This window comes from Thermobia domestica, chromosome 3, assembly GCF_964235325.1.
Source record: "Thermobia domestica chromosome 3, izTheDome1.hap1.1, whole genome shotgun sequence".
Taxonomy (NCBI): domain Eukaryota; kingdom Metazoa; phylum Arthropoda; class Insecta; order Zygentoma; family Lepismatidae; genus Thermobia; species Thermobia domestica.
The window spans coordinates 67,727,138-67,752,510 of record NC_137456.1 but is presented as its reverse complement, the minus strand read 5'-3'; the positions used below and the strand labels follow the sequence as shown (position 1 = coordinate 67,752,510).

The 25,373-nt window shown below is 36.6% G+C and overlaps 1 long non-coding RNA gene across 2 annotated transcripts in view; it reads left to right on the top strand.

The window, feature by feature from the left end:
* LOC145680471 (uncharacterized) overlaps positions 1-25,373 on the top strand; it is a 172,541-nt gene that overhangs the window by 126,685 nt on the left and 20,483 nt on the right. The window contains exon 1 of one of the 2 annotated variants that reach the window (XR_014130649.1): positions 23,031-23,280. The exons of the other annotated variant lie outside the window; for it this stretch is intronic. This is a non-coding gene — a long non-coding RNA (uncharacterized LOC145680471). Of the gene's footprint in view, positions 1-23,030; positions 23,281-25,373 lie in introns of those variants that run through there. 2 annotated transcript variants of the gene reach the window in all.

Genomic DNA, 25,373 nt, shown 5'->3' with positions numbered 1-25,373 from the left:
AACGTATATTGTATTGTTTAAATGCTTCTCAGTTAACTTGCGAGAAAGTGTCGTAGTCGAAGGTTGGACTACTTATAGAACTGATATTAAAAAATAAATAAAATAATTATCACGGAAACAAACTGTTGTGTTGTATTCATTGCGACGTTGAGGTTCTGAAATTAAAATATCGCAAGCATTCGTTTGTACAGTACATGTTAGTTCTGTCTCCGTACAACATGGAATCGTTTAACATGGATTATGCGTGAAGAAAAGAAGGACATGATTTGATACAAATTTATTAAAGTAACTCAAACTCAATCAGGTAAGTAAACGATCAAACGAGTTTGTCACAAAACGTGTAAGAAAGAAATGGGTGGTTTAGTTCCAAGAACGAAAATCATTATAAAAAATGCAATGCTTGGTAAAAATGGAAACCCAAACAAATGGTAAAAATGTTGATCCGAAAATTGCTTCTGATGAATCTAACGTCAGTGGTGTGGCTGAGATGCAACTGGAAACTTCAGGTAACAACTAATTTTGTATCAACAATATCTTTTTCATTATATTATGAAAATTTTATTTCGTACCTCTTCCCCACCACAGTTCTAAATTTTCTTTGAAACTTTACAACTTGGCATAGCTTGTATGAAGAGACCAGGTGAGAAACGCAAGGTATGGCAGTCGATCACGTAACTAACCAAGTGGGATACTTATTATAACGTTAGTGCTGAACGTCAAGGTCTGGGACAATTTGATCTCAATTTGTTTGTTTGTATGTATGTACCACGCTACAGGGTGCAATATTCAGTCTTTTAACATTAATTTTTGAGGATAGAGACACGAGGCGTCGGAATTTGCTGTATAGATTTTGACTGCGATCCCACGTAAAATTTCAAAATTAGTGGGTCAGATCCCACTTTAAACAAAAAGCCCTGTCTAATATAGCCTTGCTACTGATGCAAGATATAATCAATCAAACTAAACAAACTAATTTTATATGTTTCGAACAAACTTGGGTTGCAGGATAAATTTGGCTTCAACTCAACATTTAGAGCACAAGGGACCCAAGTTCATTTTCAGAAAGGTTCACTTTTGCTCAGCAAACGTAATATCTTCGTAGCATAGGGTATGAAATAAATGAAACAAAAACCACGGGAAAGCGTGTGGACTAGAGTTTCATAGGACAACCGCTAGACAAGGGCGTTGACGGAATGGGGAGGAGAGCTAATTTTCCCTTCCCCCTCCTTGCTCATACATTTAAGATATTAACATTATACTTGTATTGTGTATGTTGCAGCGTTGGAATGATTAACAAGTCAAGCTCCGAATGTCATAGTCAATGATGCATAATTACTTTACATAAATGCAGAATGTGTCCAAAAGAATACATCGACGTAAAATGTCATATTTTCACAACCACGAATCCGAGATGAAAGAAAGAAAAACTACCTGAAAAAAAGGAATCTAGAATTTTGTATGATTGCCGCTAGATAGGGGCGTTCGTTTAGAAATCATCCGTCTTCTACCCTGAATTTCAGATTTTTGGGGCAGTAATGCAGATTTAGAAACATTTTGCTTAGCAAAGTCCAACATTTAAAAATTGAAGTCCTTGCACCGAATAAATACGGATTTTGATCATTGGCCGTAAGGAGCTACAGGCCTATATTGCTTTCTTGTATAATTTTTTTACCCAAGGATTTCAAAGGTGGCTCTACTTTCGAGTTTCGGGCCTGCTTAAAATTCAGAAAATTGGACCTAAGCAACTTCCCAGTTTTAATCATCTGTATGTTCTTCGTATTTATTCGGTGTAATTACCTCAGGCTTATTCTGTTGGACTTTGCTTATCAAAAGATTTCTAAAACTGTCTTACCGTCCCCAAAATCTGAAATGCAGGGTGCGGATGAGGGTGGTTGCCCTCCTGTTCCACTGACGCCCTTACTAGCGGCTGTCATATGAAACTATCCCACGCCTTTTCGCATGGTTTTAGTTACATTTGTTTTGGATTCTTGACTGCGAAGTATTATTTTTTGAAATAGAATTCATTTGCTGAGGAAAACTGAAGTTTATTGAAAATGGATTTGGATCTATTGTACTCTGAACGCCCCAAATATTACCTTTCGTCAATAAATTTTTGACTCAAAAAACAACCAATTACATAGACTTGCAGAAAATATAAAGTTAGCACAATATGAAGTGTGCTTCAAACATTACTTTTCGAAAACGTAGCCCTATTATTATAAAATAATTTTATTAGCACCAGTGTTATGAAGTAGTAATCAAATTTTGCAACAAAAATCTCACCCGCCTCCACGAAACGCTAGCTTGGCCCCTAAAGGCATAACTACAAAACTTTTAGAAGCGGTAACTCGAAATGATTTTCTTTATGGTTAAAATAACCGCACAACAGCATTTCTGGTAAAATTCTAGCCCTCATGTAACATGACACCATTTGCATTTGAAATTTCGAATACTAAGCACAGATGTTCGCCATGATGCTTGATAGCACCATCTGATGTGTCAGACCACTTCCAAGATTCATCATTCTCCCTCAACCCGTTGTCAACGCACAAGGATGGTGAGGACTTTTGTTTTGCCATGTATATTCATAGATTGTGTGAAACCTCTATAGTTGGTAAATTTTAAAATCTACCTTAAAAGCTTACTATATCCAAGAAAATACTTACTGTATGAGAGTCACTGGCAAGAGGGTGTAATAAAAGGGGTCGTTATATGAAATAAGTTGAAAATTACTAATCTATACGGAAATGTTCTGTACCCAACACTGTGTAGTCTTAAAGAGAATAAAATAAATGAAAAGATCGGTTGAAAGAGCAAAAAGTCTTAATAAATACGTGATTACACGATTTTGAAATATGTTTAAAATAATATTTTAAACTGTTCAAAATGTTTAAAACATGTACTTTTACTTTTTTGTGTGTTTTTTTAAAACATCTTTAAAACATTTTAAACACTTTTTTCATGTTTTAAACACGCGTTTTGTTCTTTTTTTAAACTGTATTTTTTCCAACCCTGCTAACTTTTGACCAAGTTGGAAAATTAGAATGCGTTGCTGCCAATATTTACTTAAAAGACTTCCGTTTCTTTCAATTGACATTTGGATTAGCATTTTCTTACTTACCCAGTTGCTGTGATTTTCAATTTCTTTATGAACTTGGCAATTGGCAAAATTGAATGTTTATATAATCAGTTTAGTTTTAAGTAGGTGGGAATTTGTCGCCAGATACAAAATTTCTCATCCTACGGCCTCGCGCCTCATAAACCTACTAACATACCAAAATTCCTAGTTTTTATTCCGATTTCAATTACGGTACCTAAAATATGAGATTTTGTACATCCAAAAAGTCTATTTAAATTACACAGTTTTTTGTCTCTTTAAAGCTGCTAAAAATGGAAAATATTCACTTTTGGAAATTTTCTATATAGTCCCAGGAGGCTAAAAACTTTGCCAAATTTAATCCTTGTAGTTCTACTGGAAGTGCCTATACTGTAAAAAATCGTTGTATTATTTCAACGACATGCCTATGTGTTAGCACGATTGTGTTAAAATATAACACAAACAAGTGGTTAGAACAACTCACTCTCCGTTTGGAGTTGTGTGTCAAATGCCGCTAGTTGAAATAACACACAGCCTGTGTGTTAACACAAGTGTAGAATCTTCGGTGTTGTTTTCTGCGTGATTGCCATATATGTTGGGTATCTAATTATAAAGGCTTATGAACTGAAGCTACAGGCAAACACAGTAGAAAGAAATACTTAAACAAATCCAAGTACACGCAAAATTTCAAAATACAAACCGCGCGATGTGTTTTCAATTGTTTTACAAAATGTTTCTGAAGAAACCCTAATAGCACAAGATGTGCTAGGCATGTACCATTTTGGTGTCCTAAATTCATCTCCCACATTTGATGCATTTATTGCTTCTTTTTCAAAGCGGTTGTGTACTAGAAGCAACAAACGCATCAACTTTATTAGATGGCAACTGGCGCCGATCATTTGAAAGTGAATATGGAAGAACTACAAAATAAAGTAAATAGACAGTCGTCATTTTGTAATAAAATTAGGTCTACATGGCGAGCAGATTTTATCCCGAACGGTTATCGTCGAATATACGCGGGTTAAAGGAGCACTCTGATTAGCCAAATTCAAAAGACCTTAAGAATTTATCCCTCTACAAGCGACGGTTTACGTGTTATAGGCTGCCAAAAACATGAAAAAAGGAATTTTAAAGGTCCATAGCTCCAAAACTATGGGACCTACCGCAGTCGGGTCAAGACTTAACTTAGGAACTAGTATGTGCCCTATCCAAAAATGCGTATGTCAGAATCCTTAGGTGCTTCCACAACAATTTTTATAGAGGGAGTTTAACTACGGGCCTATGATATAAAGTATTCTCCAACTACCTCCATAAAAATTGTTGTGGACATCTTAGGTGAATTGAATTTTGGACATCTTAGGTGAACTTTGGACATCTTAGGTGAATTGAATTCTGTATGGAAATGGAAAACATTTCAGTTTTATTTAAATCTTGGAAAAGAAACATTCTCTGTGTGCAAGAGGTTAATCTATACACATGACGATACATCACTCCAAATGTTTTAAACATATTAACTGGCAGAGTATATAGTTATCCTGGGGGCAAGAAAACAAAGGGATTTTTACTGAAATTAAAAATCGTAGTATGGTGGTACGTACCATACGCATGAACTTACTTTGGAGGAGGGGTCCAAATTCAATGCGAAGATAAAGTATTTTCAGATTTGTCAATTTTCGAAGTTTATGTTTATAATTCCGTACCTATACGTCCGAGCGCAAGTGAACTACGTCAGTCAAACATCGGTCCTTACTGAACAAACTTGGGCACAGATCGTTGCAATTGCGTAATTAGGAGGCGCACCATAAATTCGTATTTAGGTTCTAAACATCGTGTGTGTGGGTTTTATCGGGGTTCTCCCGTTTCCTTCCACTTTTTTCATTCCACCATTTCATTCATTTCTCATCATCAGCGTCTACTTTAGCCTAACCGGCATAACCGTAGGACGTGAAACTAAAAGATTTCATTTCATTTCATTTTCGTATTAAGGTTCTAATCCTTGATTTTTCTCACTTTTATATTTACCATAATCTATTAATTTTTAATTACTAGCTTCGTTTATTCAATATCGACATGATACTTTCAGGATATATTAGTGGTGGGCTAAGGTTTATTTGAAGGTAGTTGCATCTGTCTCTTAGCAGTATTTCCAGCCATAGAACTATTTATTTCCAGACTTTTTTTGGTAAAAATTTTCTTTTTTCCCTTCTAAAATTTGCCTCTTATTTCCTTCTCTTCTATTGGCTACATTGGAACGAACATACCAGATTCTGGAAGCCTCATCCTTGACTTACACAACGCACTATAAAAAGTTTCACTTGGATAATTGGGGACACTACAATTCCGGTCTTACAGTATACCATATTACATAATTTTAAGGATAATAGTGACTTTCTAGGAAAAATGATATACTTTTTAAAATTACATGCTTAAGAGCCGGTGGGAGTCAAGTGACCTTGACAAATCGAGGATACAGTTTCTCCTTGCAGTTCAAAGTGTTTCCTTATTTTGGCAACAGATGGGGTTGTCGCTGAAATGCCGTCAAAGCAAATGCACCCGTCCTTTTCCTTCGTTTTCCCCTGCATGTGGTCAAAGTTGGACAGCGTAGGAGGGGGATGGTTACGGCTGTAAATGGGACAGAAGAGTGAAATTCTTTTCTTTTGGCTAAAAGAGAAACAGAACTGCAGAAACAAATAAATAAGAGGGACCAACATGATATCAGCCGTCAGCTCCCTGTCAGAGAGCCACTCAAATATTTACAACGGTCACAAACATACCATAGAGAACTAAAACACTTGTCGCCTGTCTCTTTCTCAAAGGATTCTACCTATGGTAAATAACAGAATAGTGCGGGAAGAATCTGATATAAAATGAAGAACCATGCCAATATTAAAAAAAACACACACACACACACACACGGGAGAGTCGATATTCTAATTTATTTAGGGCCTTCGTGTTTTTTGTTTTTTTTAACTTGGAATTGAAAGGCAGAAAACCCAGACAAAGATTTGAAATGTATTGACAATGTGAATCATTTTTTTAGTGGAATCCATTTCCTTATTTTCTTTTCAAAATATGACCACCAGATTTACCCTCTCTCTCGCCTTCACATTCGAATGGTCCTGGGTTCGATACCAGTTGCTGACCATCCTGAGTTTTTCCTATTATAACAGGAAAAAGCCGCAATGCTACATTCAGCCTTGGGGGCCGGCATAGAAGGACAGGAGGGAGCACATGCCCTGCTTGATGTTGGTTTTTATTGGGGGGAAATAGATCACTTCATTAACAATATAATTAAAAGATGTGTCACTCATGTCCAAAATTATTATCGCATGTCTATAAATATGTTATTGTAGGAATATAATTTGATAACGAATTCACCCGGTATTTCTTATAATGTTAGTATGCGTACAATCGGCAAAGACATGTATGTGGCAAATTTCATGTCAAAAGAACAGTAAATAAGAACAATAAAACGAAAACAAAACTTTCGTGTCCATTTAGCAACATTTTATTTTACTCATTCTAATCTTCGTATTTATAATTACTGTATTTTCCTATGAAATTTACCACATATATTTCCCGATTGTACACATAGTATCAGTATTAAATCATTATTACATGATATTTTTACAAGAAGACAGTTATAGAAATGCGACAATCATTTTGGACATGAGTGTACAAGGATGTAACAGGTGTTTGTTTCAAACATTAAATAAGTGTTCGTATAAATTGAACTTATTTCCTGACGTCATAGAACTAAGAACTGTTGCAGAGCGATGTAAGTCCGGTGACAATACAATATTCCATTCTTACTTTCATACTTTGCAATATATCTATTTATTTTAAAAGCAAATTTTAATATGTTTTTATTTTCAACTTCCTTATCCTAAAATAAATACTAGCCTTTAACCAGCCCTGGTATCCCTGGTTGCATATCACTTTAGGATTTGGAAAAGGTGTCCAACGAATTAAAAAAAAAAGATAAGACACCTTTTAAAGACAATTCTTTTGTTAATAAATTCCCACTAAAAAGTTAAAAATAATTTTGTTTATACAAGACTAAATAAAAAAAAATGGAGTGCGTCATTTTAAGAATTTATAAAGTAACTGTAAGCCTATATGAGAGCGCATCCCTTTTTTTTTTTTTAGTCACGCATAAACATTTTTTTTTAAACTTTTAAGTGCGACTTGATTAATGAAAGAATATCTTTAAAATGTTTATTATTATCTTTTTTTTTATTATTGTTAATGTTTGCGTCCTTGGCATAGGGTGTTTATTTTGGTAAGGTACCGTATGGTACGTTTCTATACTACTAGGGTATATTAAAATTTAGTTTCCTATGCGTTACTACATACATTAAAAAACATTTTTTTTAAAGAATTACTACCGAATATTACTACCGCTCCGCTAATAAGAGGGAGACAGATTGAGGATACCAAACACCCCTACCGTTGATTGAGAAATATTTAGGTGTCGACACTGATGAGCAACATCTACATATGAATTTGAATGTTTTATGGGCTTTAGACAATTGATTCAGACCGGGAAACATGGGGGACAGAATGTTGGAAGCAAGTAGTCCAGTCCCTAGTTTGAATGCCTGGAATGAGTAAGGACTCTTTCCCCCTTGATAAAACCTGCCGAAATTGGAAGCAATATCAAAGAAGCACTGCTTCGAAAAAAGAGGGAGCAAACATGCATAAATAGTCAGAGTCGGATTTAGGTTTAGTGGGGCCCCAAGCTGTTGAAGGTAATGGGGTCCTTTATGTGTCCAGATGAACATACGCACCCTACATACAGCAATGAAGAAACTAGAGATAATTTAGGAAGCAGACTCGTAGAAGGAGCCCTATTAATTACACGAACGTAGGCTACACAGCAGGAAGCACGGTTGCTACGTATATATAAATTTTACTTTATTTTTTAAAATTTTCTTATATTTTAGAAATCCAATTTTTCTTTAGATTTTGGAGTCCCCAAGAGATCGAGGCCCTAAGCTATAGCTTGTTTCGCTTACACGTAACTCCGGCACTGTAAATAATATACATATACAGGCGCGGATCCAAGGGTGGCTATAGAGGCTATAGCCCCCCCCCCCTTGACGCTCAGGTATACACTGGATAAAATGGGCTTCAATCCTGTTTACTCTGGATAAAGAGGCAAACTATGGTTTACCTCCTCCATGGATCCGCCACTATATATATATATATATATATATATATATATATATATATATATATATATACATGTATGTATGTGTATAAATGTGTGTGTCTAGTATGTTGTACGATGGAAGCTGATGAAAGAGCTTTATACCATATTATTCTTGATTTTTTGACAGGTAAACAAAGAATATTTTGGGAATTAATCTATCCTAAAGATTATAATAATGTATCTTATTTTTTCTCTTGCATGTATATTCTTAGTCCTGCAGAAAGTTTTCATTTCTTTCTTGGAATAGATAAACGAAGACTTTGGTCTCTTGTCGGCTTCTCCTTCACAAATTTTTGTCGAAAGGTTGACTTTATCGCTACAAACACAAATTACTTCTTCTCACAGAAACCATCTACAAACACACTGTACTGCTGAAACAGAAACCATCAACCAAAGAGGTCATAAATTTTGCCATTCCTCGTGTTTGAAGTTCCCGTTCTTCACAATGATTTCCTTCCTCCCGCCCCTGTTAAGAAGTTCAAAGTAGATTTTCAAAAGGACTGGCTCCCGCTGAGAAGGAAAGTGGGATGAGGAATGACTATAGTGCCATCTAGCAGTTATACGGCCAAGTACGTGAACACGAAAAAATCTGATTTTTGATTTCTGTAGATTCAATTATGAAGGATATAATTTCTCATCGATTGTGAAATGGATGTCTTTGGAAACAGCGAAAAAATAGTACAGTAGCGCACAAATACAAAGATTGTACTCCATTCTCAAAAAGTCCGGAGTTTTTAGCTCTTTTCCTTACTGTAAAAAAACAGAAGACTTTTCCGTCTGATTTTGATCATTTTCTTATGGGAATTTGGATTATAATTATCTGTATTTATAAGAAGAAAATATCACGCACAGCGTTCAAATTGCACCTTTAAAATGAGATGCATCATATTTAGTGCGCTACTGAGACATTTTTGCGAAAGAATGAAATGAAACCGTGATTTGCCTAAAAAATGGTTGAGATCCCATGTTAAGTTGAACACCAATATTCCGGCCGCTGTGGCGCACTCCTTCTCCCTCTTAATTTGAGAGATATCATCATGATACTAGCTGAATATATTATTGGTGGGCCAAAGATTACTTTAAAATTGTTTGCTTCTGAGTGGTAGCAATGTTGCCAGCTACAGAAAATGTTAATTGTAATTGTTTGTAAAAAATTTGGGAAGTTTATCCTTTCCCCCCTATTATTTCAGTGTCCTTGGCTATATTCAAACCAACGTACAACTGTCTGGAATCATTCTTGGCCTACAAAACGCACCATAGAGGAGCACGATTGAATAATTAGGGAAGACGTTGAACCACCATGTATGCTGATTTTTGCTTCTGACGCGTAAGAAGTGCCAAAATTTGATGTGTATTATGAGAGAGTTTTTTTCTTTCTCTCTTTGTATGGCAGCCAGCGACTTCAGGTTTTTACTGTACCTTGTCAACATACCAGAAAATTCTTTTTAGGTGACTTGAACCCCTGTGGCTTCGGTGTTCCCAGCTAGAAAAAATCATGAAATTCGGCTAGGGATTTTTTTTTTTTAAATTTCACTCCTACATTTTTTCAATAATCCCTCCCGTTAGCAACACTGCAATCTAACTTACACCAAAAAATAGCCATGTCCCTCTTCTAAAATACAAGACGTAAACGATAACAATCGGGATAACAGTGTTTGGGCAATAAATCATTAACTGAAAGTCTACCAAAAACCCCAAAATCGATTTTGTCCCGAAAGGGTTAATGAGATATGCGCGCCAAAGATTTCGGGCTCTAATTTAACGTGAGCCCCCCCCCCCAAAGTTTCTGGGCTGGTCCAGAGAATGAATGGCCTACATAGTACTGTCTACGGGCTGGATAGGCTACCAAATTTCAGCTTTCGTTCTCCCATAGTTAATGTGATATAGGCGCCGAAAATTTGGGGGCTAACTTCACCAGAGCCTCCCAACTTTCTGGGCTAGTCGAGATAAAGATCGATGGGCTAACAAATTTCATCTTTTGGGCCAATATAGTTAATAAGGTGTGAAAATCAAAGTTTTGGGGCGTTAACTTAACGTGAGCCCTTAACTTTTTGGGCAAGTTGAGATAATGAGTGTACCAGGTACTAAACTTCATGGGCCTTCCAACCCATTATTATTTAGCATTTGGGGCACTCAAGGAACACAGATACAGGGTCTCCAAATGTGAAAATGAAAATGCAATCTTTAAGTTTTATGTCCGACTGTCATCCTGGGTACACTAAAGGAGACGCAGATGATGAGAATAAATGGAATGGTGAAATGAAAGAGTTGTGGGAAAGGGAAACTCCAAGAAAACCCTCACACACGGTGTTTGTTCACCACAAACCCCACTTTGCGCAATTTGGTATAGAACCAGGGCCCCGCAGCATGTGTGAACCCTCTGCCACTAAGCCACTGCGGCCCGGAAGTCCTCGAGACGAGACACATAGGCGTATACCTAACGTGTAATTTGTTCGTAGCGGGAATTTCTGTTATGGTATAGTTAATTACATACAATGAAAAACCGAAAATGTGATGTGGACAATCGCGAACAAGCAATAAACAATCTGCGTGATTTGTTTTAGATTTCGGAAAATAGGTTCTGCCAGATTTACGCTTATCGACTGTAATCGTTTATTTATTTATTTATTTATTTGGGAGGGAAGCAAAGTATAATACATTTCAGTCATTACACATGCAAAGAGATGTTTTATGGTAATTGTTTTTTGCTGAAATATAACTTCGGTATCTTTTATACGTGTTTAGGAGCTGAGATTATTATCTAATAATTATAAGGAAGATACAAGTTTTTTTTTTTTTTTTTTTTTTTACGAAGATACAAGTTTTTCACCTTCGTACAACAATTCATGTTTAATAGGCGTATAGAAGGGGCTCATGCCCAAAACATTGGGACTCCATTTCTGGGGCCCCATGTTGGGGGCCCGGTTCCTGACCACCACTGTGCTGAGGGGAATCGGATCTTTCCAACGTCACCATCTGTATGCAACAACTCCATGCTGAAACGAGAAATAGAGTGGACTCAAGCCCAACATTTCGGAACCACATTTTCTGGAGCTTCGAGGCCAGGGCCCAATTTCTGACATTACCGCTTTCGTTAATCGACCCCGACCTTTCAAACGCTAACACTATAGTACAACACCATGTTAAATAGGCAAATAAAAGAGACCTGAACCCAAACTTTTGGGATCTCATTTCTGGAGTCTCAGGTCCCGGAGCTTTCCAACACCACAATATGTATCCAATAACTCCATGCTTAAAAGAAAAATATAATGAAGCCAAGCTCAAAATTTCGGGACACCATTTTTGGACCTTTGAGACAAGGGCCCAATTTCTGACGTTAACACTGTGCTCAGACGACCCGAACATTTAAAAACTTCACCACCCACCCACATACAATTCCATGTTTAATAGGCGTATAGAAAGAACCCGCGCCCAAAACTTCGGGACCCCATTTTTCTGGAGCCTCATGGCTGGGGCCCGGTTTCTGATATCACCACTGTGCTCGGGAGACCCGGACTTTTCCAATGCCACCATCTGCATCCACTAACTCCATGTCTAACACGGCTTCCCCATTGTAGGAGGATTTTGACGAATTTTCTGCAGGTTCTTTACAACTATTTACAACGTTTCAAACTATTCATAAGAAATGAAATTTCAATACATTAGAAACTATGTTCTTTTAAAATGTTCAAAATGGATGACAGCATTGATTTCCAGTAATAGTTGTAAACTTTCGTAATTTTATTCTCTATTTGAATAGTAGTTTAATTTCGAATCTTTTACGGTTAAAAATATTTTTGTGAAATGTAACGGAATACATTGAAATGCTCCTACCCCCACGGGTACGTGTTCCAATTATAAATCGATTTGAGGTTCAGCGTACAAATGAGAAACTCCCAAAGCGAAGTACAATATTGTAATGTTGTTGACATACATATGAATAACTGGTGATTAGGTCGTTAAGCTGTACATAAAATCATATAAATTTTCATTCATATTACGCAGACAAGTACACACAGAACAACATATGAATCTTTATCTGACTTTTGTTTCTCTAACTTTGTGATAGCCTTTAGAAATAATATCTTTACAATCGAAATATTCGTTAAACATTATTATTATTATTATCCTTCAATATTCATTATACATCATATTCTTCATTACTTTAAATTCTTCATATTACATAACTATTTTACATTATATTCCGTCGAAGCTGTTTCAAAGTTAGTATTACACTTCTGACATAGTCATCATTACAAATCATAATTGATTCTCAATCCATACGCCTGTAACTTGTCCATCCTACCTGCAGTGTGGATCCTACGCAGTTTCGACGCTACGCAGTTTCGACCGTACGCAGTTTCGATCGTACGCAGTTTCGATCGTACGCAGTTTCGACGCTACGCAGTTTCGACCGTACGCAGTTTCGATCCTACGCAGTTTCGACGCTACGCAGTTTCGACCGTACGCAGTTTCGATCCTACGCAGTTTAGGTCGTGTGGAGTCCATGAATATAACCCTAATTTATAGCTGCACAGGTTAAACAAATTAAAGAGAGAGAAAAAAAATATATTTTTTGAGCGCATGATTAAAACTTAAATTATTTCAGGGCAACTGCGTAGGATCGAAACTGCGTACGGTCGAAACTGCGTAGCGTCGAAACTGCGTAGCGTCGAAACTGCGTACGATCGAAACTGCGTAGGATCGAAACAGGTTTTGAGCTGAATTTTTCGATCGTACGCAGTTTCGATGCTACGCAGTTTCGATCCTACGCCGCATTCCCGTTTACGCAGCCTTATTATCAACTTATTACATCATATGAAGAAAACCGTTAATGTTATGTTTTGAAATTTTAAATAATGAATGACTACAGAAGCTGTTAAGAGTTGCACTCGAACATTATCTTCAGGTTATTTTCAACGGGAGAATACCTAAACTTTATGTAGTAAATAGGATGAAGTATTTCTATTGGAAGATGCTTTCAAGATAACATAACATAGAGGTAGCATCTATTGGGAACTTTGTTTTTTTTCATACAGACATTGTGTTCATTCAGTTATTAACTATCACAAGTGAAATAATGCAAATATGGATCTAAAGATATGAGCATGGGCGGCGATTAGGGGGGCCAAAGGGGGCAGTTGCCCCCCACTTTTCTGAAATGGCCTATTAATATATATAGTTTCAACCAGGGAAATTTGTATATTAACATTGATATACAAATATTCAGATCATGTCTTGCCCATCCACTTTTAACGTCCAATCGCCGCCACCGGATATGAGTATTACCCACTTCCAGTGTTGCCACAGTACTAGCTCTGGAGTGGGCTGAAAAATAGTACCAAATTGAAACATTGAAAAGTGCTGAATTCATTATTTTATACCAGCGCAATACATAGCTCTATATCATGAAACTAAAAGATTTAAAGTTCTAGAACTCCCTCCCCCCGCCCTCTTTCAAGAGTCCAAATCAAGAAAGCGCTCTTTTTAAAAACATCCAAATAGAAGGACCCCGAACAACCTAGGAAATAGATAAAACTTTCTTGGGGTAAATAACTTAACCCGGTAAGCCTGCAACTACGTCAATATATCTTTTGTATTATTATTGTTTTGGTGTAGAATCTTTGCAATGACATAAATTATAGATTTACTTGAGCACACCTGGTTTTCGGAATATTCAGCACTTGATTCAACGTGTGTGTGCTTCTTCTTCTTCTTCTTTTTAAGATTTCAACCAAAAATTTCCTTCATACTGCTTTTTTCTCGTCTTCTTCATGCGCGGCACGGATGCGCTCATCTAGTCTCATTTGTTTTCCGGTATAGTTCGAATTACGAACTTTCCACACAAAGTTCGTAGCGTTGTGCTGTGCAACATCACGGAACGTGGGATGTAAGGAAAGTCTTACTGACACTTTTGAAAATGTGACAAGTATTTGCTAAATGGTGTTGAATTGGGTAGAATTGTACCAATTTTTTCACAAAAGGGGCTGACCAACGGGCCGATGAATGACAAAAAGGGCTGAATTTGGTACAATTGTACCAAGTGTGGCAACACTGCCCACTTCGACCCCAACAGTAAGGGCAAACGGATAAACCTATGAGGTGAAGTTGCTACAGTATAATAACATTATAATAACAGACTCTACTACTGCTAAACATATTCATATTCATATCGTCTTTATTGCAGAAACTTCAGAGGACATGCAAAGCATTACAATCGTCAGATCTTAAAGTTACAGATTAACATGCATACAGATTATTTACAAATATGGATACAGAATATATATATATATATATATATATATATATATATATGTATATATATATATATATATATATATATATATATATATATATATATATATATATATATATATATATATATATATATATATAAAAGAGAACGTACAAATCCTTTGTCCGCTCATCACGCTAATACGGCTGAACCAATTTCTTTTATTTTTGGGGGGTTATTAGGATTTGGACCCTAGATGGTTTTTATCATATCACTTTAATTTTCAGTTACCAGTGTCTTGAGATAATTGACCATTCAGGTGTCCATTACGTACAAATCCTTTGTTAGTTCATCATAGGTATAAAAATAAACGTATGTATATGCAACCCGCATGACCGTGTCACTCGGCGGGTTAACATAAATGACAGGCGTTATAATGGTTTTTATCATATCATTGAAAGCGAAAAAGTAAAAATTATCTAAGTAACAAAGTTTATTGCGTTCGGGGGTGACCGCAGCGAAGCGGGGCGGGTTAACATAAATGACAGGCGATATAATGTTAACATTTACTGCAATCTTCTATGGTTTTTATCATATCACTTGAAAGCGAAAAAGTAAAAATTATCTAAGTAACAAAGTTTATTGCGTTCTGGGGTGACCGCAGCGAAGCGGGGTGAACGCTGCTAGTCTATATATATAAAAGTGAACGTACAAATCCTTTGTCCGCTCATCACGCTAATACGGCTGAACCAATTTCTTTTATTTTTGGGGGGTTATTAGGATTTGGACCCTAGATGGTTTTTATCATATCACTTTAATTTTCAATTACCAGTGTCTTGAGATAATTGACCATTCAGGTGTCCATTACGTACAAATCCTTTGTTAGTTCATCATAGGTATAAAAATAAAACGTATTTATATGCAACCCGCATGACCGTGTCACTCGGCGGGTTAACATACATGACAGGCGTTATAATGGTTTTTATCATATCACTTGAAAGCGAAAAAGTAAAAATTATCTAAGTAACAAAGTTTATTGCGTTCGGGGGTGACCGCAGCGAAGCGGGGCGGGTTAACATAAATGACAGGCGATATAATGTTAACATTTACTGCAATCTTCTATGGTTTTTATCATATCACTTGAAAGCGAAAAAGTAAAAATTATCTAAGTAACAAAGTTTATTGCGTTCCGGGGTGACCGCAGCGAAGCGGGGTGAACGCTGCTAGTATATATATATATATATATATATATATATATATATATATATATATATATATATATATATATATATATATATATATATATATATATATATATATATATATATATATTAAATAATACTTTTAATAAAATGGATAGTTTCAAATATCTAGGATCAATAGAAAATATTAACAGAGGAAAATCATATCCACGAAGAAATTAAATGTCGACTAAAAGCAGGGAATTCGTGTTACTATTTGGTTCAAAATCTCTTGTCGTCGCGGATTCTGTCGAGGAATTTGAACCTTAAAATATATAAATCGATAATCATGACTGTTGTTCTATATGGATGCGAAACATGGTCGCTTACACTGAGGAAAGAACATAGACTTAAAGTATTTGAGAACAAAATCCTGAGACGAATATTCGGACCCGAGAGGAACGGGAATGGGGAATGGCGGAAACTTCATAACGAGGAACTACATAATATTAGTTTATACGGTTTACCCAACATTGTTAGGGTCGTCAAGTCTAGGAAGCTTAGGTGGGCAGGTCATGTAGCTAGAATGGAAGAAAGTAGAAACGCTTTCAAAGTTTTGAATGGAAGACCAATTAAAAACGACCATTAGGAAGACCTAGGCGCAGATGGGAGGACAATATTAAGATGGATCTCGCAGAGATAGGAATACAAAGTAGAAACTGGATGCAGTTAGCTAAGGATAGAAGTCAGTGGAGAGGTTTTGTCAACGCGGCGTTGAACCTCCGGGTTCCATAGACCATAGAGGTAGTTAGTTAGTTAAATATAAAGATATAACTGTAATACATAATCTAATATACAGTAGAGCGTCGATTATCCGAAGTAATTGGGGGACATGGGTGTTCGGAAAACTGCTTTGTTCGGATAATCGAACTGTACATGTTTATTTGCCATGCGCGGAGCGGCACACCTCAACTCTAAGCTGGCACAGCTGTTGCTGTGAACAGCTTTGATACTGCCACTACTTCTACAGCCAGTGCCAAACCGACAGAAGTGTGCTGATTGTTGAAACACAGCGACTGGCGGCTTGGCCGGTCAGCAGCGCCTTATGAAGGCCCCATTAGAAGCAATGTTCCGCCAGCGGTGGCTCAGTGCGGCGACTACTGTGGGAAACTTGGTTTGGGAGTGAGGGGGATGATGGACGGTAGGGTGGGAGAGTAACAGGTGCGAGCGAGTACACAGTTCGGTTAAGCGGTCGTTCGGTTGACCGACGTTCGGATAATCGACGCCCTACTGTATATAAATTCTCGATTGTAATTCCAATACAATACAAAGAATAACGATTATAACACAATACAATAGATAACTACTATACATGTCTATTCATTTTTCTCATAGTTCTTCAATGCTATGTTATATTTCACTTTAACTGCTTTGTAATTGCGTAAAACTCTTCTATATAATATATTGGATTATCTAATAAGAGTGATTTGAGTTTACTTTTAAAAGTACCCACTTCGGCATCTCTCAGTGCTTTAGGGAGAGAGTTGAATAATTTTGCGGATGTGCCAATAAAACTTTTTTGTGTTTTGGTATAATTGTAATACACTGTCACTACATTATTTTTGTATCTTTTGTCATATGAATGATACCGGGAATTTCTGTTCTCTTTTACATACATTAAACATTGAAAAACAAAAATAGCAGTAAGAGTCATTATTTTGAGTAACTTAAAGGTAGGTTTGCAGTGACTGCGAGAAGGAAGACTACATAACAATCTGACAGCTTTCTTTTGCAGCTTTAAAAGCTTATAAGTGTTACTAGATCCACCCCAAAGAATAGTACAATATGATAGAAACCTGTGGATTTGGGCAAAGTAAATAATTCGTAAGATTTTCAAACTAACGCAACTTCTTAAATTTTCTCAACATGTATATACCCTTTGTTACACTAGCTGCCGTGATTTCCATGTGATTATACCAGTTTAATTTTGAATCAAGTTCAAATCCCAAAAATTTAACTTTAGAATCTTTTTCTGTGTAATCTAGATTGTTATATGTAACATTAAGATCTTTATTTTACTCAGGTTTAAACACAATAGGAACTCTAGGGAATCTAGGAAAATACATTTTTAGACATAAAGTAAAGAGTTCATTTTTATAAAAAATGCTATCTTAATGGAAAACAATCTATATGCTTTGCCAGATAATGTATAGAAATGTAAAAGCCCAGATATAGTCTATTTTCACCATACAGGAAAAAAAAAAAAAAAAACGTGGCGTAACAACCCTTTTTGTGGACCTCCAACTCCATCTGTCAGCCAAACGGCAGGTACATTGTGATAGATTGAAGTAAAATAAAAACATGCTTGTTTGGAAAGTAGAAAAATGGCTTTTCTATCCTTTTTCTTCAAGGTTTCAATTAGTAATTTCTTTCAATGACAGCAATTAAGCATCAATTGACTACATATGTAAACTCACTTTCAACACTTTTTACAAACGAATTCATCTTTGTGAGCATCAACATCAACACAATATCCATGATGCCAAGGACTTGGTATGTTGAAACACGTTAGTTCGTTTCCATCAGGTGTTTCTATTCATACCCACTGAGGATTTCGGAAGATTTTCTCCAGTCAGGATTTCAATATAGGAGGGAGTGAAAGTAGTAACCTATCGGTACGTGAGCATGACCATAAATATGCTCAAGAAGGAATCTCTGGGTCACCCAATGGCGGATCTAGAACGCAAAAACTGGGGGGAGCAGCTAGACCCCATATTATGATAGGTATATCATGAATGTACTATTAATTTTCAAAAATATGTAAATAATAGCTTAAATTACTTTTGTCACTCAAAAAACGGGGAGAATTAGGCCCCTTGGCCCTTGGCAAGATATGCCACTGAGGTCACCCGCTAAAGTCATCACTATCTGTACCCACAACACTCGATCAAGGGTTACCCACTTCACCCCATTACATGTTTTTTGTTTTGAGACTGTTTCTACGATACAACGTACGTATTAAAGACAATTGTCACTACATCTTATTACCTAGGTAGGATCGAAATCCTTCCTGGATAACTCTATGACAGTACCTTTGTTCTCAATTGATAGACATTACTTAGCGTTCACGATTCCAAAGTTACAAGAGCCATTGGCAGTGATACATGTTCACCTCTCTACCCACATAGAAAGATACCTGCTGCATACGGAGTTTACCAGATTTCAGAAACAACTCGACTACACACATCAATTAGCTTCTGGTTTTAGTCGACTTAAAAAATGCAAACAATCATTGTGTTCCCAGTTGGTTTTACTATATCTTAGTAATACTCTCTTCATTCCATTACCCGCTTCGTCCCCAGACTCTACTAACATACATAGAGAATACTAAATATATTGTTGCAATAATGTTGTGATCTTCAGTGTTATGCCACGTTAGCATGTTAGCACTTTTGAGCTGTGAGTATTTTTTTTTTTTTTTTTTAAATTTCAAATCATTAGTTGAGTAGAGGCCACAGGGGTGTCATTTGAAAAGGGCAGGGAACAATTGCCCTCCTGAGCTTGAGACATGGCGCGCCCGAAGGTGGTGGCAGGGCGGAGCCCGGGCCTCCCTCTGACTCACGAAAACAACTTAAATTTCTTAAGATTTTCTTAATACAAAGAAAAAAATTACCAAACGTAATATAGCAACCAGGGAGATGGACCCCCCAAGAAATTTTTTTCGGGCGCCCATGGTTTCAGCTGTATATATGTATATACATACACGTTAATCAATAGTAAGACTATAATAATATACTAATGAACAACTTGAAACTATGTATTTCTATAACAGAGAATCTTGCCAACTCTTAGCCCCGAAACCAAACCTGAAATGGTGCTACTGAGAGGCAATGGTTCCTTGGGTCCCTTTGGTATAGCCCTGATATTAATGACAGGAGGATACGAATTGTTTTAAAAGACAAAGAAACAGCATTAGCAGTTTCATTGAAGAGAAATAACGAAGCTCAAAATATAAGCAGTTTTACTCGTAGATGTAGTTCAAGGAGAACCGATCGTTAAGAAATCTCCTAAAATTCACCTTTAATAACAAAATATCGTTTGCAGATCCATGCTGGCCGTTAATCCAAAAAGTATTCCGATAAAACTGATTACTATAAGATATTTTTAAAGTTAATTTTTCCGGGAAGTGAATATCATTCTTACGAATAGTAACCCTGCGTATAAGCTAAAAACTCTGCTTAATAGGAAATGTTCTTGCTTTTGCAAATCGGTTCAAGTTATTTTTTCTCAAGTTAGAGAAATAATAATAATAATAATAAAAAAAAAACGTAAAAGGTGTCTCTTCGTCCATATTTTTTTTTTACAAAATGATGGGCTTAGCACATGTCAGATCACTGGGACTTTTATAAGTAGCGGGCCCGTAACTTGTGGGGGTCATGGAGGTTCCCCGGGGAAGTTCCCCGCCCTTAGAGGGGGGCCCATGTTAAGACAAAATTTTCTTATTCCATAATATACGATACGAACATGAAATTATAAATGAAGCATAAAACACGTTCACTACATTACATAAATAAAACAGCACACAAAAGCAAACTAAAATAAAAATGAGTCGTGGGCCCACTTCAGTAAAAAAATGTCTAGTATTAGGGGCCCTAGAAATAATATTTGTTCGTATGGTTTTGAGATTTGTCAATATTGTCCTCTTAATTGATTTGTCATGTATGAAACGGGCCCAGGGGTGTAACTAACGGCCCCGCAGACCTTGTGTGCGGGAGGCCCACATTCTCCGGGGCCCATAAAGAGTAAGATGGAAAGAGGGGGCCCAAGAATTAGAAAAACAACTTTTTCTGCGGGCACAATTACACGTGTTAATGCTTGTCCCACCCTGAAAAAATCTAAGTTACAGCGCTGATAGGTAGTATGTTGTTCAAGAATACAAATACAACAACGCTATGAAGAAAATAATTCCCACGACAGGCATGTATGGATGACTTTATTTCGGGAGCGGTCCAAATGCAATATGAAAATAAATTATATTAAAATTTCTAAGATCACCCCTAAAATTAGATAAAACTTTACAGAAAAGTCACGATTTTAGGGGTGTCCGAGCCTCCAGGACCCACCCTTTGTGTACGTCCCTGGGCAACGAACAGCATAGTAGCGAATTCTAATTTAACTGGCTGTTGAATGTTGGAATATCAATCGTTTTTCTCATGCTTTGCATCACTACAACTTAACCATGGAATACCAGCACGTTTGAAGTCGATTCGTTGTAACTTTACAGAAAATGTTCACAATGTATTGTGCAGGTAAATCAATACCCATTCACTTTCAAACTATTTACTAAGAATTTTCTTGTTTTTCTGTGTAATGAATAAATGAGTTAGATTTATAGAACCGCTGTTGAAAGGGCGTCGATTTCTTTGTAAATTGGGGGGGGGGGGGCATTCAGATGCAAAAGGTATATATATATAAGGATTTTAAAACAAGTTGCATTCAAATTATGCCAAATATTGTACATTCATAAATACAATAGGGGGCCTACATGAGCTTTGGGGGGGGGGGAGGGCCTGGCTCCTTCAAGATCGGTGCCCTTGCGCTGTTGTTCTGTTTACACGGATTTGAAACGGTGAGAAATCGTTAGCGGGTCAGACGTGGGTGGATTTCTGCATTACTGTCGAGTTGCAAGTCAAGTGCAGCAGTAAATGTTAATCCATTTGTTTGCTGCATTTTTAGTTGTTATTGATCTAATATGGTGTAGATCATTGTGGGAGGCGTGTTTTGTAATTGAAGAGGAAAACGAAAGTATTAAAAGAATTGGCGCAATAATTTTTTCGGTGCGATAATAGAAAAATTATATGTAACTGAAATTTAAAAAAGACCGAATATATTACCACTAGATAAAAATAATAGAAAAGGATGCATTGTTCGAGTAAGAACTCTGAGAATTGTTATCGAAGCGAGTATAGAACATGAAAGTGCAGAGTTACCTAGCAAAAGATCTTATCCCGAGTGAGCGACAACAATCAGTAGAATTAATCAGGAAATGAGAAATGAAAGGAAATCTTTGAGTTTTACGTCCCACGGATATGCCGGTTAGGCTAAAGGAGACGGTGATGATGAGAGATGAATGAAATGGTGGAATGAAGAAAGTGGGAGGAAACGGGAGAACCCCGAGAAAACCCACGCACACGGTGTTTGTCCACCACAAAGTTCACTTGGCGGGAGCAGGGTTTGAACTGATCAGGAAATGAGTCGCGACATAATTTTCGTGACAAAGTACGAGACTACGGTTACCTATATGGCAAGTGTTAATACTGTCTCGTCTCGAAAATTGCCGTGAAAGTGATATCTCGCCTCGAAAAGTGTATATGTTTCCATTAGAAGACCTTTGTCACGTCACAAGTATTGTGCTTCGTCTCATCTCATGGGAACCCTGCAGCTTCCCTTCCCTAATGTTCTTTTTCGTGCGTCGGCGCCTAGGTATAAATCTTAAGAGTTTATGTTAGACGAGACCTATTGCTTGAAATGAAGATATTCTTGGATTTTTCAAATTGAGTTTGAAGTTTAGCATCCCCTTCAGCAGCGAGTTATATAAGACGTGGACCTACAGCTTCGTGTGAAATCCGAACCAAATGGGATCCCGGTGGAAATCGAACTCAAGTCTCCTGCGCTGAACTCGCATTTGTATCCGAGGCAAGTTCCACAATGGGTCTTGAACCCAACACAACGAGTACGGAAAGTATTCTACAGTGCATATTATACAAGTTTTGAATCCGGTTTATGTGTGAATATTCCCTTTAATATAACTTCGTTATCAGAATTTGAAATGTGTTCAATTAATTCCTAAGCTTTATTACCACTTTTCTTTTAACTTGGTGATACAGCCGCCATTCATTGATATCATGAATGAAGCAACGGAAATAGGAAGTTTTTACTTCGATCTGAATCGTCACGGTCACTGGACATCGTGAGAGACATCAACATAGTTTAAATTGGAAGTTAGTTTCACTTGAGAAGGAATGATGCTTCAAGGGCTGGAAGAAGGGCATCAGGTATCCTTTTTCTTTCTATTTTGTCTTCCTCAAGGTTAGAACAATGCAAAAAAAAAAAAAAAAAATCTTCATGGCTGGAATAATACGAAAAACTGAATGGGAAAACCCCCTACTGTTATAACTTCTGAGAATTTGAACCAAAAATATAGTCCATGATATATTTCTCCCAAGAACGCAATGAAGGTTAGAGATTTTCATAAGGTCATCAACACACCCTCTTAGTATTACCACGAGCAACAAGGATCCAATTTTTATCTTCTGTGATTGCACAGCTACCGGCTTGTTAACAACAATTTGTTATCATTTCTCCCTCCGCGCCTAAGTTGTGTCTGATGGCGTCACCTATAGCAATGTCCACTATTTATTGCATGAGAAGCAGCGTATAAGTTCAATCGTTGTAGTGGCATTGGTCAGAGGACATCGTTCGGATACGTTCCTTTTCGACTTGAAGTTTTTTAACAACCCAGAAACTCTTTACACACCGGTACTCATTACAGGTAATATATACTGCTTGTTTTCACTTATTGAATAAAATTTATGAGCTAATTTTATTCTTGATAAATTACTGATGTATTTTTCCACTAGACTTGTGAACTGAAATTCAACTCGAAATTAGGCCTACGTTCAAATTTTAGTTTAGATTATACAATGATGTACCGTAAGACGGGGTTACTTTGCACACGATTTAAGGAATTTTAAAGAAAATTGCATGTAACTTACAAACGTAATGATTTAGAACATTGTATTTTAAATATATAATTGCTATATATATTTGGAAAACATTAGTGCTAGTTCATTAGTAAACATTCAGTATGACCACAGTTATTGAAATATAAACTTTGGTGCAAAGTAACCCCATAAGTTGGGGTTACTTTGCATAACATACAAACAAGTATGTTAATATACGAATATAACGTTTCTGTGCAAAGTTTTCCCTTCAGTATTTATACATTTTACTTTCTACACAAAGGCGCCCATGTTGTGGTTTCCAAGGGGGGCAAATATAAGCTAGGTTTCAAATATAGTCTCAAATGTTGCTATAACTAATGTAAAAATTCTATTGGGCTTTCGATATTCCCAAGTACGATTTTCTCTTAAGGGGGGCGAGCGCCCCACCTTGCCCCCCCTGATGGGCGCCCTTGATTGGTATCGATACTTAGTATGAATTACCAATATTTGTGAAGAAAATTATGTATTTTCTGGTACCGGCACAGGAACTACATTCCAATGGTTTAGCGTATGTCCCACACAAATGCCAACTGAGGAACAGAAAATAAATCCCCGTGAACTGATTTGCCTTGGTTATTCCTTATGTCCAAGAATATCATCCCAACCGTAATAAGTGGAAGATTTACGGAGTTTGGGACTTTCAGGCTGAAATCCACCTAAATTGCATGATTTCTTTTTTTTTTTAAATCTAATGTTAGTCATTCCTATGAGTATAAGCTTCAAGCCCCTCTAAAAGTAAACAAAGCCTTTATGAGTGAAGCCCCTCTCAAACTATTCTTCTGGATCCGCCACTGTTCATACTTTATTTTCCAAGAAATTCATTCCGGCATTTACCTAATAGGAAATTTACCTAAATTTAGAATGCAGGAGGTTCCAGTAGTAATAATTTCCTATCTAAGAGGTATTTTTGACCTGTGCAAAGTAACCCCGATTAGAGGCTGAAACCGTCTTCTTCCAGTTTTACTTTAGAATAGTGACTGGAATACGTTAAAAAAAAAAAAAAAAAAAAAAAAACTCATTTTATGATATGTAGGCCATGGATGGTCAACCTTTTTAGATTTGAGAGCTACTTGTCATTTCAGAAATAAGTGGCGAGTCTATTTGTCTGTTTACTAGCCCGCTAGAGGGAATCATGAGATAATAACAATAATCGATTAGACAAATAGACGTCATTTGGAGAGGGCAGGAGGGCAACTGCTTTTCCTGGGTTTGAGAATCATATGCATTTTAATAACTTGTATACTAAAATACTAATAAAAAAAGGTGAAACATTTATGTCGATGGACAATCTTGTCCACCTCCTTGTGATAAAGTCTGAAATGACAGTACTGCGGTCGACACGTTGACCATACCTGCTGTAGGCATACTCCCAAAATGTAGGGAATAAGACAGACGAGTTTCATTTTATACTTTGAAAGCACGGTAAATTTCCACGGGAATTCAATCACTTCCAGATAACATCAAAGACGAAACTTGTACAGTCAGCGAAAAAGTTATTTTTCGCTTGATGACTTAGTTTCATAAATAAATTCAATATGGAAGGACAATTTGAGTATAGTTTTCAGTAAATTAAAAACGTAAATCATGTAATTTTCTGTAAGTTTTAGCCATACCACCGTTATTCCTAAAATAATTTTCAACAAACGAGAAGAACTTTTGACGGTGAATGTACTTCGGATACTGAATCCATATTCAGAATAGTTTCTCGTTACTTTTTACTATTTTTGCCTTCATGACCAATGCTGAAACCAGAAATGAAAGCTTTTTTTTTTTTTTTACCGTTCTCAGTTTGAATAAAGGAAATGAAATGAAATCTTTAAGTTTTACGTCCTACGGTTATGCCGGTTAGGTTAAAGAAGAC